This window comes from Piliocolobus tephrosceles, chromosome 1 (assembly GCF_002776525.5).
Source record: "Piliocolobus tephrosceles isolate RC106 chromosome 1, ASM277652v3, whole genome shotgun sequence".
NCBI classification, from domain to species: Eukaryota; Metazoa; Chordata; class Mammalia; order Primates; family Cercopithecidae; genus Piliocolobus; species Piliocolobus tephrosceles.
In genome coordinates this window covers 212,234,894-212,248,410 of record NC_045434.1, presented here as the reverse complement: position 1 = coordinate 212,248,410, position 13,517 = coordinate 212,234,894, and the positions used below count along the sequence as shown (strand labels likewise).

At 51.6% G+C, this 13,517-nt stretch overlaps 1 protein-coding gene and 1 pseudogene across 8 annotated transcripts in view; one reads left to right on the top strand and one right to left on the bottom strand.

The window, feature by feature from the left end:
- The window catches only part of PIK3CD (phosphatidylinositol-4,5-bisphosphate 3-kinase catalytic subunit delta), a 97,454-nt gene that overhangs the window by 15,510 nt on the left and 68,427 nt on the right, over positions 1-13,517 (top strand). For 2 of the 7 annotated variants that reach the window (XM_023215295.1, XM_023215293.1), the window contains exon 1: positions 9,430-9,574. The exons of 1 other annotated variant lie outside the window; for it this stretch is intronic. The gene's annotated coding sequence lies outside the window, so the exon portion shown is untranslated. Of the gene's footprint in view, positions 1-9,429; positions 9,575-11,135; positions 11,269-13,517 lie in introns of those variants that run through there. 4 more of the 7 variants (XM_023215296.2, XM_023215289.2, XM_023215291.3 and 1 more) reach the window with 3 other exon arrangements.
- LOC111544649 lies at positions 10,387-12,673 on the bottom strand (annotated as a pseudogene). The gene is made up of 2 exons (XR_002732235.3): positions 11,962-12,673; positions 10,387-11,807 (listed from the first exon to the last, which is right to left on the bottom strand). The product of XR_002732235.3 is annotated as a putative uncharacterized protein PIK3CD-AS1 (transcript).

Sequence of the window (13,517 nt, the reverse complement as noted above, 5' to 3'; positions counted from 1 at the left end):
TTTATAAATTACCCAGTCTCTGGTATGTTCTTATAGCAGCATGAGAATGGACTAATGCAGAGAACAAGTTGAAGATAGAAAATACAAAACTTGGCCGGGCACGGTGGCTCATGCCTGTAATCCCAGCACTTTGGGAGGCCAAGGCAGGTGGATCATGAGGTCAGGAGATCGAGACCATCCTGGCTGACATGGTGAAACCCTGTCTCTACTAAAAACACAAAAAATTAGCCGGGCACGGTGGCGGGCGCCTATAGTCCCAGCTACTCGGGAGGCTGAGGCAGGAGAATGGCATGAACCCAGGAGGCGGAGCTTGCAGTGAGCCGAGATTGCACCACTGCACTCCAGCCTGGGCGAAAGAGCGAGACTCTGTTTAAAAAAAAAAAAAAAAAAATCTTGACCCACTGAATGGTTCTGCAGCACGCTAGCGTGTCACAACCTGCTGTTGCTGCTACTGAAAAATGCTCTTGGCCAGGCATGGTGGCTTATGCCTGTCATCCCAGCACATTGGGAGGCCAAGGAAGGTGGATCACTTGAGCCCAGGAGTTCAAGACCAGCCTGGGCAACATAGCGAGACCTCATCTCCAAAGATAAAAAAATTAGCCTGGTGTGGTGGCACACGCCTGTGGTCCCAGCTACTTGGGAGGCTGTGGTGGGAGGAGGATTGCTGGAGCCAATAGGTTGAGGCTGAGGTGAGCCATGATCATACCACTGCACTCCAGCCTGAGGAACAAAATCCTGTCTCAAAGAAAAGAAAAGAAAGGAGAAAGGAAGAAAAGAAAGAGAAAGAAGGAAAGGCCAGGCATGGTGGCTCATGCCTGTAATCCCAGCACTTTGGGAGGCCAAGGCGGGCGGATCACTGGAGGTCAGGAGATCGAGACCATCCTGGCTAACATGGTAAAACCCCGTCTCTACTAAATATACAAAAAATTAGCTGGGATTACAGATGCGTGGCACCACACCCAGCTACTCAGGAGGCTGAGGCAGGAGAATTGCTTGAACTCGGGAGGTGGAGGTTGCAGTGAGCTGAGATCACACAACTGCTCTCCAGCCTGGGTGACAGAGTGAGACTCCATCTGAAGAAAGAAAGTGAGAGAAAGAGGGGAAGGAAGGAAGGAGGGAGGGAGGGAGGGAGGGGAAGGAAAGAAAAACTCTTCTAGAGCAGAAACATCCAATCCTGCAAAGCCCAAAGATGCCGTTGTAGAATATAACTAGGATAGCTCAAAAACTCACATTTTCTGAGGGTGTCCTCTGTGTCAGGCACAGTTATAAGCGTTTTACATATATTAATTCATTTAATCTCAACAACAGTTCTGAAAGTTGAGCACCATTATTAGTGTCCCCAGGCTACAGATGAGGAAGCAGACGCGCAGAGAGGTTAAGTCACCTAAGGTCACACAGCTCCACAGTGGCGGGACCAGGCAGTCTGGTTCCAAAAAAGGTGCTCTTAACCCCCAAGCTCCACCACACTTTTCCTGGCCAAAGTAAAAGGGTAAAGGCTAGAGCTGGGTAGTTTCTGCCTCGCCTGGAAGGAAAAGACCCACACCCAGCAAAGGGGGCTCCCTGCCAGGATGGGGCATGGAGGCAGGTGTCTGGAGTCCCTTGTGCAGGGGCTGAAGTGGGCTTCTCAAACTTGCAGCCCCCACTACATGGGTGCTCGGAATGGCTGCCCTGCGACAACCCTTCTTGTGGGCATGCGTGGGTGGTGGTGGCGAAGCCACTCCGGGTTGAGCAGAGCAAAAATGTTTGCAGTATTTGTGAGAAGAAGCTGTGAGTGGCTTGGCTTTTGGAGGGGAAGTTCTGCAGGACAGGGTTACGGGAAAGAAGAAAGCCCGGGCTGGAGCGGTGGCTCATGCCTGGAATCCCAGCATTTTGGAAGGCTGACTCAGGTAGATCACCTGAGGTCAGGAGTTTGAGACCAGCCTGGCCAACATGGTGAAACCCTGTCTCTGCTAAAAATACAAACTTAGCTGGGCGTGGTGGTGGGCACCTGTAGGTAGTTACAGCTACTTGGGAGGCTGAGGCAAGAGAATCACTTGAACCCAGGAAGCGGAGGTTGCAGTGAACCAAGATCTCACCACTGCATTCCAGCCTGGGTGACGAGGAAGACTCCATCTCAAATAAATAAACAAACAAATAAATAAATAAATAAATTTAACCTTCCAGAACAGCTGTCATTGTTCCTCAAGTTCCTGACAGAATCGCTCGCTGCCTTCCTCCATGCAGTTTCTGAGCTCTCTCACTTTAACTGTTGTCATGTGTGCCTTGGAGGAAGCTACCTCAAGTTCCCTTTGAATTGTCAAAAAAATGAACTAGTTGCAGTGGAGAATGGACAGCAATCCTAGAAGAAAAATGGCCCCTTAGCTGCAGGAAAGTCAACCAACATGCATTACTTACATCAGCTCTGTGGCCCTCCGCTCCTTTCTCAGGAAATTAATACTGATTGGGAAATACTTTGGCCACATTTGATGGAAGAGAAAAGAGGTGTTAGTTATTAAAGGGTGGGGCTGGTCAGTGGAGAACAGGCTTGGACGGGCAGAAGCACACTGCAGGCCCTTCCACAGAGCTTGCCCAGACCTCCAGCCCTATTTTTCTTTTTCTTTTCTTTTCTTTTTTTTTTTTTTTTTTTGAGATGGAGTCTTGTTCTGTCACCCAAGCTGGAGTGCAGTGATGCAACCTTGGCTCACTGCCACCTCTGCCTCCTGGGTTCAAGTGATTCTCCTGCCTCAGCCCCCTGAGTAGTTGGGATTACAGGCACCCATCACCATGCCCAGCTAATTTTTGTATTTTTAGTAGAGACGGGGTTTCTCCACGTTGGCCAGTCTAGTCGCGAACTCCTGACCTCAGGTGATCCACCTGCCAAAGTGCTGGGATTACAGGCGTGAGCCACCACTTGCCCAGCTTGAATGTTAAATTTAGCTTAAGCTTCCTGGTGCCCCAAGCAAAAGAGAGGGTCATGATAATTCCCTAGGGTCATGGTTTCAAAAAGGAAGTGTATCAGGTTTTCAGGAAAGTGAAACTTCTATTTTTTTTTTTTTTTTTTTTAGATGAAGCTTGGCTCTTGTTGCCCAAGTTGGAGTGCAATGGCATGATCTCAGCTCACTGAGGCAATTCTCCTGCCTCAGCCTCCCAAGTAGCTGGGATTACAAGTGCCTGCCACCAGGAATGGCTTTTTTTTTTTTTTTTTTTTTTTTTTTTGCGGGGGTGCGCTCTTTTTGCCCCGGCTGGAGTGCAATGGCATGATCTTGGCTCACTGCACCTCTACTTCCCAGGTTTAAGCAATTCTCCTGCCTCAGCCTCCTGAGTAGCTGAGATTACAGGTGCCCACCGCCACACCCGGCTAAATTTTTGCATTTTTAGTAGAGATGGGGTTTCACCTGTTGGCCAGGCTGGTCGTGAACTTCTGGCCTCAGGTGATCCGCCCACCTTAGCCTCCCAAAGTGCTGGGATTACAGGCGGGAGCCAACGCACCCAGCTGAAAGTGAAACTTCTTAGGATGGAGGCCTAACGAGACCCATGGCATGGTGAAAGTAGCAAGGATCTGGAAGAAGTTGTCATAATAGATATTTATAGACTGTGTGGCCCTGAAAAAGGACTCAATTTTCCTGAGCCTCAGTTTTCTCATCCGTAAATTGGGGATAAGATTTACCTTGCTGGGCAGTTGTGGGTATCAGGGAGAAAGCATAACTTCTCCTCAGTCCCCGTAAGTTCGTAGTTGGGTCAGCCCGCTGTAACAAAAGACAGATTCACACGAAAACCAAGCAAGTTGATTAACACATGCAGTGCACATCACGAGGCAGAAACTGCAATGAAAGGTGACCCGAAGCAGTGGCTCAGAACTCCGGCTTATCCAGAATCTTTGACAAAGAAGAATGAATTTTCAAGAAGTGACAAGACAAGGGAAAGCAGCTTTAGGCTTCCAGAGGTGGGAAACCGCAGGAAGGTAACTATATGGGAGAAAATGAATGAAGGTTTGTTTGTAGAGTCTTCTGGTGCCTCCGAGCTGATGATCATTGTTTCCAGTAAAGTATAATTTATGTCCTGTATTTAGACATGTAAAAAGTCAAGACTGAGCCAGGTGTGGTGGCTCGCACCTGTGGTTCCAGCGCTTTGGGAGGCCGAGGTGGGCAGATCACCTGAGGTCAGGATTGGAGACCAGCCTGGCCAACGTGCTGAAACCCTATCTCTACTAAAAATACAAAAATTAGGGCCGGGCACGGTGGCTCACGCCTGTAATCCCAGCACTTTGGGAGGCTGAGGTGAGCGGGTCATGAGGTCAGGAGTTTGAGACCAGCTTGGCTAACATAGTGAAACCCTGTCTCTACTAAAAATACAAAAAATTAGCCAGGCATGGTGTGCACCTGTAGTCCCAGCTACTCAGGAGGCTGAGGCAGGAGAATCGCTTGAACTCAGGAGGTGGAGGTTGCAGTGAGCCAAAATCGTGCCACTGCACTCCAGCCTGGGTGACAGAATGAGACTCCATCTCAAAAAAAAAAATGAGCTGGGCATGGTGACGGGCACCTGTAGTCCCAGGTACTCAGGAGGCTGAGGTAGGAGAATTGCTTGAACATGGGAGGTGAAGTGGCAGTGAGCCAAGATCGTGTCATTGCACTCCAATCTCGGTTACAAAAGCAAGATTCCGTCTGGGGAAGAAAAAAAAAAAAGTTAAGACTGGCAGGGCATGATGGTTCACAGCTGTAATCCCAACACTTTGGGAGGCTGAGGCTGGCAGATTGCTTGAGTCCAGGAGTTTGAGAGCAGCCTGGGCGACATGACAAAACCCTGTCTCTACAAAAAAATTAGCCCGTGCCTGTACTCCCAGCTACTTGGGAGGCTGAGATGGGAGGGTCACTTGGGCCTAGGAGACAGAGGTTGCAATGAACTGAGACTGCACTACCGCACTCCAGCCTGGGTGACAGAGTGAGACCCTGTCTCAAAATAATAATGAAACAATAATCATCTTTTAAAAGTCAAGATTACACAAATTTAGTTTACAGATCTTAGCTTTTATTCACGATTCTACTTACGATTATTATTATTTTTAGAGACATGGTCTCACTTTGTCACCCAGGCTGGATTGCAGAGGTGAGATCACAGTTCACTACAACCTTGAATTTCTGGGCTCAAGTGATCCTCCTACCTCAGCATCCCAAGTAGCTAAAACTACAGGCACATGCCACCATGCCTGGCTAATGTTTTATTTTTTGTAAAGATGAGGTCTCACTGTGTTGCTCAGGCTGGTCTTGATCCTCTAGCCTCAGCCTCCCAAAATGTTGGAATTCCAGGCATGAGTCACCCTGGCCCACTCATGAGTCTAAAATTGGGAGTCCCACAGAACCGGGCCAGGTTCAGAGGGCTTCAGTCAGCAACACAGAGTGTTTATGGATGGAAAACAGAAGTAAGCTATAGAGCTTAATTGGTTACAGTGTTTGCTTTGTTTGAATCAGTTGGCCACCTAAGATCTACTAAAGCTCAGCTGTTGTAACTGACAAAAACTCAGCTATTTGCTACATGTGTATACTCTTAAGTTAATTAGTTTCATTTAGCATGAGTAACTCCATATTAGTTTGGTCTGCTGTACCCGGTACAGGGGTCTTGTCCCAATCAATGGCCTCCTGCACATTTTATTTAACAGGCAGAAAGGGGGAGAGGATAGAAAGAAAGATCTCTTCATCTGCTTGCTGCTTCTTAATTGCCTTCAGCTCAAAAATATTTATGTCAAAGAGGTATATTTTGGGGGGGACATATTCTGGTTTCCTTCACGGGGATCAAAGAGAACAATATGTAAGGCACATCTTAGCGCTTGGCAACTTGGCATGCCTCATTCTCCTGGCAGCGTCTTGCATAGTAAAAAGCATGATTTGAATTGCTGTCAGCAAATACATATTCAATGAAGAATTCCTTTGGAAGATGCAAAACCATTCCTCATTTGGCTCTTTCTTGCAACAAACTCTGAAGACCAGAGAGCAGCACTGAAAGTGCAGCCTAGCAAAAGCATGGTTAGGGCCAGGTGTTAGGAAGCCTCAGGACAGGCTGCTCCCTCGGTCGTTAGAGTTCCTTCTGAAATGTCCATTTCTCTTCTGGCTCTTGGCATCCTTGAAGCAGGCTAGAGACTGCTGCTAAGGCCCAGTGATCGGAGCCTGGGGTAGGCATGAGACTGTGAGCCTCAGACGCTCCACTAGGAAGGATGTTAGTGTGCATTCCTGGGGACAGGTCCAACGTTCCTTCCAAAAGGGACCCGTGGTCCTTCCTGGCTCCTCTGCAAGTGTCCACTGGAGAATACAGAACCTGTAGCCTGCATCTTAGAAAACCTGGACCAGGCTGGGCACAGTGGCTTATGCCTGTAATCCCAGCACTTTGGGAGGCTGAGGCGGGGAGATCACCTGAGGTCTGAGTTTCAGACCAGCCTGGCCAACATGGTGAAACCCCGTCTCTACTAAAAAATACAAAAATTAACGAGCCATGGTGGCACGCACCTGCAGTCCCAGCTACTTGGGAGGCTGAGACATGAGAATCGCTTGAACCCAGGAGGCAAGGTTGCAGTGAACCGAGATCATGCCACTGCACTCCAGCCTGAGTGACAGAGCAAGACCCTGTCTCAAAAAACAAAAAAACAAAAAACAAAAATCTGGGACAATTTAGAAAGCCACTCCATCTTACCCAAGCCCTCTCCCCTTTCCTGGCTGGAATAATGGTCTCTGGGCCTCTCTCTGTCTCTTTTTCTTTTTTTCAAGGCAGAATCTCACTGTGTCACTCAGGTTGGAGTGCAGTGGAACAGTTATGGCTCACTGCAGCCTCGACCTCCAGGGCTCAGGTGATCCTTCCACCTCAGCCTCCCGAGAAGCTGGAACTACAGGTGCACAACACTACACCGGCTAATTTTTTCTATTTTTTTTTTTGTAGAGACTGGGTTTTGCCATGTCACCCAGGCTGGTCTCAAACTCCTGGCCTCAAGTGATCCTCCAGCCTCGTCCTCCCAAAGTGCTGGGACTACAGGCATAAGCCATCATACCTGACCTGGGCCTCTGCTTGTTGCAGCCTCTGGAGCCAGCAGGCACAGGGCCCAAGGTGGTCCTGAGAGGCCCAGGCATCTCTTGGGTAGAAAAAGTCCTTCTCGCCGGGTGTGGTGGCTCATGCCCGTAATCCCAGCACTTTTGGAGGCCGAAGCTGGCAGATCACGAGGTCAGGAAATCAAGACCATCCTGACTAACACAGTGAAACCCCGTCTCTACTAAAAATGCAAAAAATAAACTGGGCATGGTGGGGGGCGCCTGTAGTCCCAGCTACTTGGGAGGCTGAGGAAGGAGAATGGCGTGAACCCGGGAGGCAGAGGTTGCAATGAGCTGAGATCGCACCACTGCACTCCAGCCTGGGTGACAGAGCGAGACTCCATCTCAAAAAAAAAAAAAAAGAAAGAAAGAAAAGAAAAAGTCCTTATCTAAGCCTCAGATCCCTCATCCATCCAAGGGACCAATAACAGCTCCTTTACCTCCCAGGCTGGGTTGAAGAGGGTGCTTTAAGCCGTTGTTTCACTAAGTAATTGACTGGCTCACCCTTCACCCTATCCTGGAAGGATATGAAGCCAATGCTGTCATCTCAGGGGTTGGCTCCCCCACCACCCCCATACTCTTGGTCCACCAAAGCCGGGAGGTCGCTGCTGTCAACCCAGGGCTGAGCAAGGAGGGACTTAGGCCCTGGGCTGTCTCCCCCAGCCTCTCACTCATGCCTGCTGTAGGGGAGGAGAGAGTGGCCTCCTTCTCCCCTCTAAATTCCTTGGCTGGGCTACACATTAAATTTACATAAGACAGATTAACAAGAGAAAAACCATGTGTAACTACGACCTATGCATGGGAATCCCACAAAATATGAGACTGGACGAAGGATCAGATGAGTAAAGCTCATATAACATCCTACAAGGGACAGGAAACATTCCTTCAGAAAGGAATAGGGGCTCGGGTCAGGTGTGGTGGTTCACGCTTGCACTTTGGGAGGCTGAGGTGGACGGATCACGGGGTCAGGAGTTCGAGACCAGTCTGGCGAACATGGCAAAACCCCTGCCTCTACTGAAAATGACAAAAATTAGCCAGGTATGGTGGTGTGTGCCTGTAGTCCCGGCTAATCAGGAGGCTGAGGCAGGAGAATTGCTTGATCCCAGGAGGTGGAGGCTGTGGTGAGCCAATATCGCGCCACTGCACTCCAGCCTGGACAACAGCACGAGACTCCTTCTCAAAACAAACAAAACAAAACAAAACACATAAAAACCCCACAAAAATCAGCTGGGTCTGGTGGCGTGTGCCTGTAATCCCGGTTACTTGGGAGGCTGAGGCAGGAGAATTGCTTGAACCTAGGATGCAGAGGTTGCAGCGAGCTGAGATGGCACCACTGCATTCCAGCCTGGACAACAGAGCAAGACTCTGTCTCAAAAAAAAAAAAAAAAAAAAGGAGAAAAGAAAAGAAAAAAAAAGAATAGAGGCTTGGGATCCTGGGGAGGTGGTACACAAGTTAAGGGAGAGTGAGGGGAGAAGAGGGTAGGGTGAATGAAGCTTGTCTTCTTATGCAGATAAAATTTTTCAGGTAAGAAAAGTTAGCTCTGAACAGCCCTCTGCCTGAGACTAATACTTTACCAACGGAGATTTTCCTTTTCTGTTTTTGACACAGGGTCTCACTTTGCTTCCCAGGCTGGAGTGCAGTGATGCAATCATGGATCACTGTAGCCTCCATCCCCTGGCTCAAGCCATCCTCCCACCTCAGCCTCCTGAGTAGCTGGGACTACAATGTGTGCACCACCACGACTGGCTAATTTTTAAATTTTTTGTAGAGACAGGGGTTTCCCTATGTTGCCCAGGCTGACCCGAATTCCTGCGCTCAAGCGATCCTCCCACCTCGGCCTCCCAAATTGCTGGGACTGCAGGAGTGAGCCACAGTACCAAGCCTGGAGATTTTCTTTATATATATAAATCATTTTACAAAAGGACAGCCTTTCAGAGCTACTCCTGTGCCTTCAGTTTCTAAGAATAATTCCTTCAAAATATGCTGAAGAAGTACATTTTGGGGTGGCACATGCTGGTCTCCCACAGTCATATTTTGGGTGTGTGTCCTGAGCCCCAACACTGGTCACCTCGCAGTGGCGCTTGGGGTCCCTGGCTGCCTAGAGCTGCAGGTTACCCCTTCTCTCTCTCCCGCTCTCAGCCTTTCTCCCGCTGCTGTTGAAATTCTTTCCTGCGTGAAGGCGGAGCGCTTAGGACCTTTATATAGTCGTTTTCCTTTGCATAAAAAGAAAACTTGTTTTGTAGAAGGGCAAGGTGCAGCTTCCAGAGGCACCTGGGATGATGCCCCTCTAGCAGTAGGCGAGCTTGCGGGTGTGGGCGGCGGGGAAAGGCGAGGCCCTGGGGGACCTGTTGTTTTTCCTGTTGTAAGTGAAAAGGAAACAAAGTGGGAAGTGGAGTGTGCGGGCTGGCGGCAGGCGGGGCGCCCCGCCGCGCCCCGCCTCCCTCCCTCGAGGCTCACTCGCGCCCAGCGCCGTCGCTCCGAGCGGCCGCGAGCCGAGCCGCCCAGCCCTGCCAGCTGCGCCAGGACGGTAAGCGATCGCCGCGGGCTGCATCAGGGGAGGAGGGAAGAGGACCGCGGCCAGGGGCTTTGGGAGCCGCGGCTGCGCTCGGGGGGGGGGGGGGGGGCTGGCTGGCGGGCGTCTCTCCGGCACACACAGCCCATGCGCCCTGGCCCTGGGCACCTCCCCGCGTCTAGCGAGCCGGGCCCTGGGAGCCCCGGGGACCAGGCTGCTGGGACCTGAGCGGGGGCTGCCCTAGAGACCCGGGGCCGTCCCCCGTGGGCCCGCCGAGAGGGGCGCGCGCAGCTCTCCGGCGCCTGCACTGCGCGCCTTGCCCTCCTGGCCTGGCGGCTGGGTTTCGGCTGAGCTCCCAGGGGCGGTGCGGCCTCCGGTGCGCCGGCCAAGGCAAGAGGAAACTGGAAGCGCTCAGCGCGTGCGCCCGCTCCGAGCGCTGGCGAGAGGACCAGGGACCTCCTCTGTACCGCGGCTGGGTCCACAGAGAGCGCGCTGGCGGTGTTGCCCGAGTGCCCTGGCGCGGAGAGAGGGCTGCGCACAGTTCGCCGGCGCCCGGGTCCTGTGCGCCCTTCCTAGCCTGGGCAAGTGGGGAGCGGAGCTACAGAGGGACCGGGGTGGAAGTTTCCGGGGCTTCCTCCCGGCTTGTGGACCCGCGCCCCGCCTCCCCGTCCCGGGCCGCCCGCGCTGTTCGCCGCGTTTGCTGCAGCGGCACAGGCAAGATCAGCTCCGGATCTGCGGCCGAGCCGGGGTTACGCCGGCAAAACCGCCCCCAGCTTTGCATTTCCGGACTTTTTTATAAAATACTCTTACCCGTAATTCAGCCTGAATGAGGCTTTTAAAAAAAATCGAGTTTCCTGTTTTTATTTAGGCTTCCTCATCTGCACCTCCTCCTTTGAGATAGAGAAGAGGGGAGCTGGCATGACCTTTCGTGGGCACCAGGATGGGGGGGTTGCGGGGCGGGGAGACTGGGGTCCAGAGAACCGGGGAAGGGCCGCTGGGAGGTCTCGAAAAGTGCTCTCTGGGTGGGGCGAGGGTGAAGCAGGTAGGGGCGAGATTTCCGGAGTCGCGGGTGGGGGGCGCCCTGGAGCGGCCAAGGTGCAGGTTCCTTGCGTGGCCCCCCTGGGATCTGCCCAGTTTGCGGATGGAGCGCGGGGCTGATGGGCCAGCTCTCTCTTGGTGTAGGTGTTCCCTGGAAGGAGGGACCTGCGCATCTTGAACCCCACCAGACTCCATTAAGGGGGCTTCTTCCCGCCGGCTCCTGAGAAGTCCCACCTCTGAAATGCTGGGCACAGCCGCGCGTGGATGTGGGGCGGGTGTGCCGTGGGTTGGAGTGGGAGGGGGCTATTTTTCCTCACTCAGGGCTCTCGGAGGGGAAGGTTTACTGCGCCCTAGGGACTTTGAAACCGAGGGCTAACCCCCTGCTCTCTTCCAGGAGTGCCTGACGGTGCCTTGGTGTTCTTGTCAATTGAATCCCAGTACCATAGGGACATTACTCCCCAAAGAACTGATCGTTCTTACCTAGGTGATTTCAGTTGGACAACCGTAGGAACTGAGTGGTGTTGTCTTCATTTTACAGTTAAGGCAACGAAGGCTCAGAAAAGTTAAATAACTCACCAACCCACACAGCTACCACACTGTAGCTCCTCCAGAATCCCAGCTCTTTCCGACGCCAGCGCGTTTAATCATCTGGGGGTGCCGTTGCTGGCGGGGTAAGGAGAATATCCTAGTAGTTATCTTGGGGGGATTTGGAGGGGACGACTTTCCAGAGGCACCCTCTAAGATACCCTTGAGACTCCTCTGTAACACCCGCTGCTGCCATTCACACCCTCTCCCCAATTTGATTGATGTGTTGAGTGGGGCGGAAGGTTCTTTTGGTTGATGAGGCTGCGACCAAACGCAAGGAGATATAAATAGAGTTTTCTCTTTGGCTCTCTCTAGAGCAGAAATGCCAACCCCTTAGCATTTCCATGGCCTGCTGGAGTTTCATTTCTTGATATTAGGATTCCAGCCATCTTGGCTGGTGAGAGGCCTGCTGGCGGCTTCCTGGGCTTGGTCCTCTTTTGGTACTTGCACAGAATGATGGAAGACGCTGGAGTGGGCTGGAGGAGTGCTCTTAAATCCCAATTGTGGCTGAGAGCAGTAGCTCATACCTGTCATCCCAGAGCTTTGGGAGGCCCAGACGGGAGGATCACTTGAAGCCAGGAGTTCAAGGTTGCAGTAAGCTATTACAGTGCCACTGCGCTTCTGCCTGGGTGACAGAGCAGGAGCCCATCTCTGAAAAATATAACACAACAACCCAGTTGCCTGCTTGAGAGACAACTAAGCTAGCCTCCTTCTGAGCCCCACTTCCCCCACCCCTCAGCCCGTGTTCAGAAACAGACTACATTGGCCACACTGCTCACTTAGATGTTTCTGGAATTAAGTCACGTGCCCCAGAGGTACTCCCGACCACGCAGATGTCCCCTTCTAGCAGGAAAAGCGCGTTTCTGCGTTTCTGCAGCCTCAGTCCACGCGGTCAGGTCTTTGCACTAAGCTGTGGGCTCCGTTTCTCCTCCGTACTGTGTTGAGCAAGTATTTCCTGAGATCTCACGGGGGCCCAGGGGCTGTGCTAAGAACAGAGCAGGCAGAGTGGGAGGGCATCGGCCCCTGGGGGGCTCACAGGACGGACCGTCCACCAGTGGTTGGAGGCCAGCCCCCAGAGCCAGTCCGCTTTCGCACAAGAGTGTCCGATGGAGTTCATGGGGGTGGGAGTGGGGATGGCGAGAGTCGGTTCCTGCTTCACCTTGTTTTTCTTCAATTGCACAGTGAAAGGGAGAAGTGAATGTGCAACGGATGAAGCAATTCCCCTTTGGCTGGGTTATTTTCAAAACCATTTTTGTGTAGAGAGCAGTTCCCTCCCTCCCTGAGGCCAGCTGCTGGTGTGGGCCTGATGGTGGGGTTTGGGGCCCCAGCAAATGTTTCCTTAACGTGGGGCCTTCAGAAAGTTCTTTCAGGCCAGGCGCGGTGGCTCACGCCTGTAATCCCAGCACTTTGGGAGGCCAAGGTGAGCAGATCACTTGAGGTCAGGAGTTCAAGACCATCTTGGCCAACATGGTGAATCCCTGTCTCTACAAAAAATGCAAAAAAAAATTAGCTGGATGTGGTGATGCGCACCTGTAATCCCAGCTACTCCGGAGGCGGAGGCAGGAGAATCGCTTCAACCCAGGAGGTGGAGGTTGCAGTGAGCTGAGATTGTGCTACTACACTCCAGCCTGGGCAACAGAGTGAGACTCCATCTCAAAAAAAAAAAAAAAAAAAAAGAAAAAAGAAAAAAAGCTCTTTCAGCCAGAAGGGTGGCTTCAGCTATTCCCCAGAGGACAAGCATGTTTCCCAGCAAAGCTGTTAGAGAAGATGGTCTAGAAGCAGTGCCCCAGGATGGATGAGACAAGGAAGGGCCCTGTCCACTGGAGGATGGCAGAGCCTGGCTTGTTTGAGAGGGAGGAAAATATTGTCATCTTGGTACTGGTGACAGTGTTTCATAATTAGCGAAGGTTGCAAAACGCCACGTTTCTCTCCCTACAGTTAACACTAAGACTGAATTGTCTTTAATTTGGTTGGTGGAAATCCCCGGCAATCATATCAGAAATGCTGCCAGTTTCAAGATGGAAAAAATAAAAAACCCAGGAACCCCTCACCACCCTTTTTTTATTGCAGCTCAACACTGTGGCTTGCTGTGGGTCCTACCAAAATAATGGGCCACCCTCCCCTCCCTGAGGGCCAGCACAGTCCCTGGGGCCTGTAAAAGTTCCCCTTCCGGCTGCACTGGCTGGATATGCATGAAACTCCCCTTCCTCCCCAGAAGTGACAACCTCACTACCTCGGATAAGGGTCAGGACTCCTGGAAATGGGTCCCTTTTCCTATTACTTTCTTTTTTCTTCTTTATTTCTTTCTTTCTTTTTTTTTTTTTTTTTTTTTTTG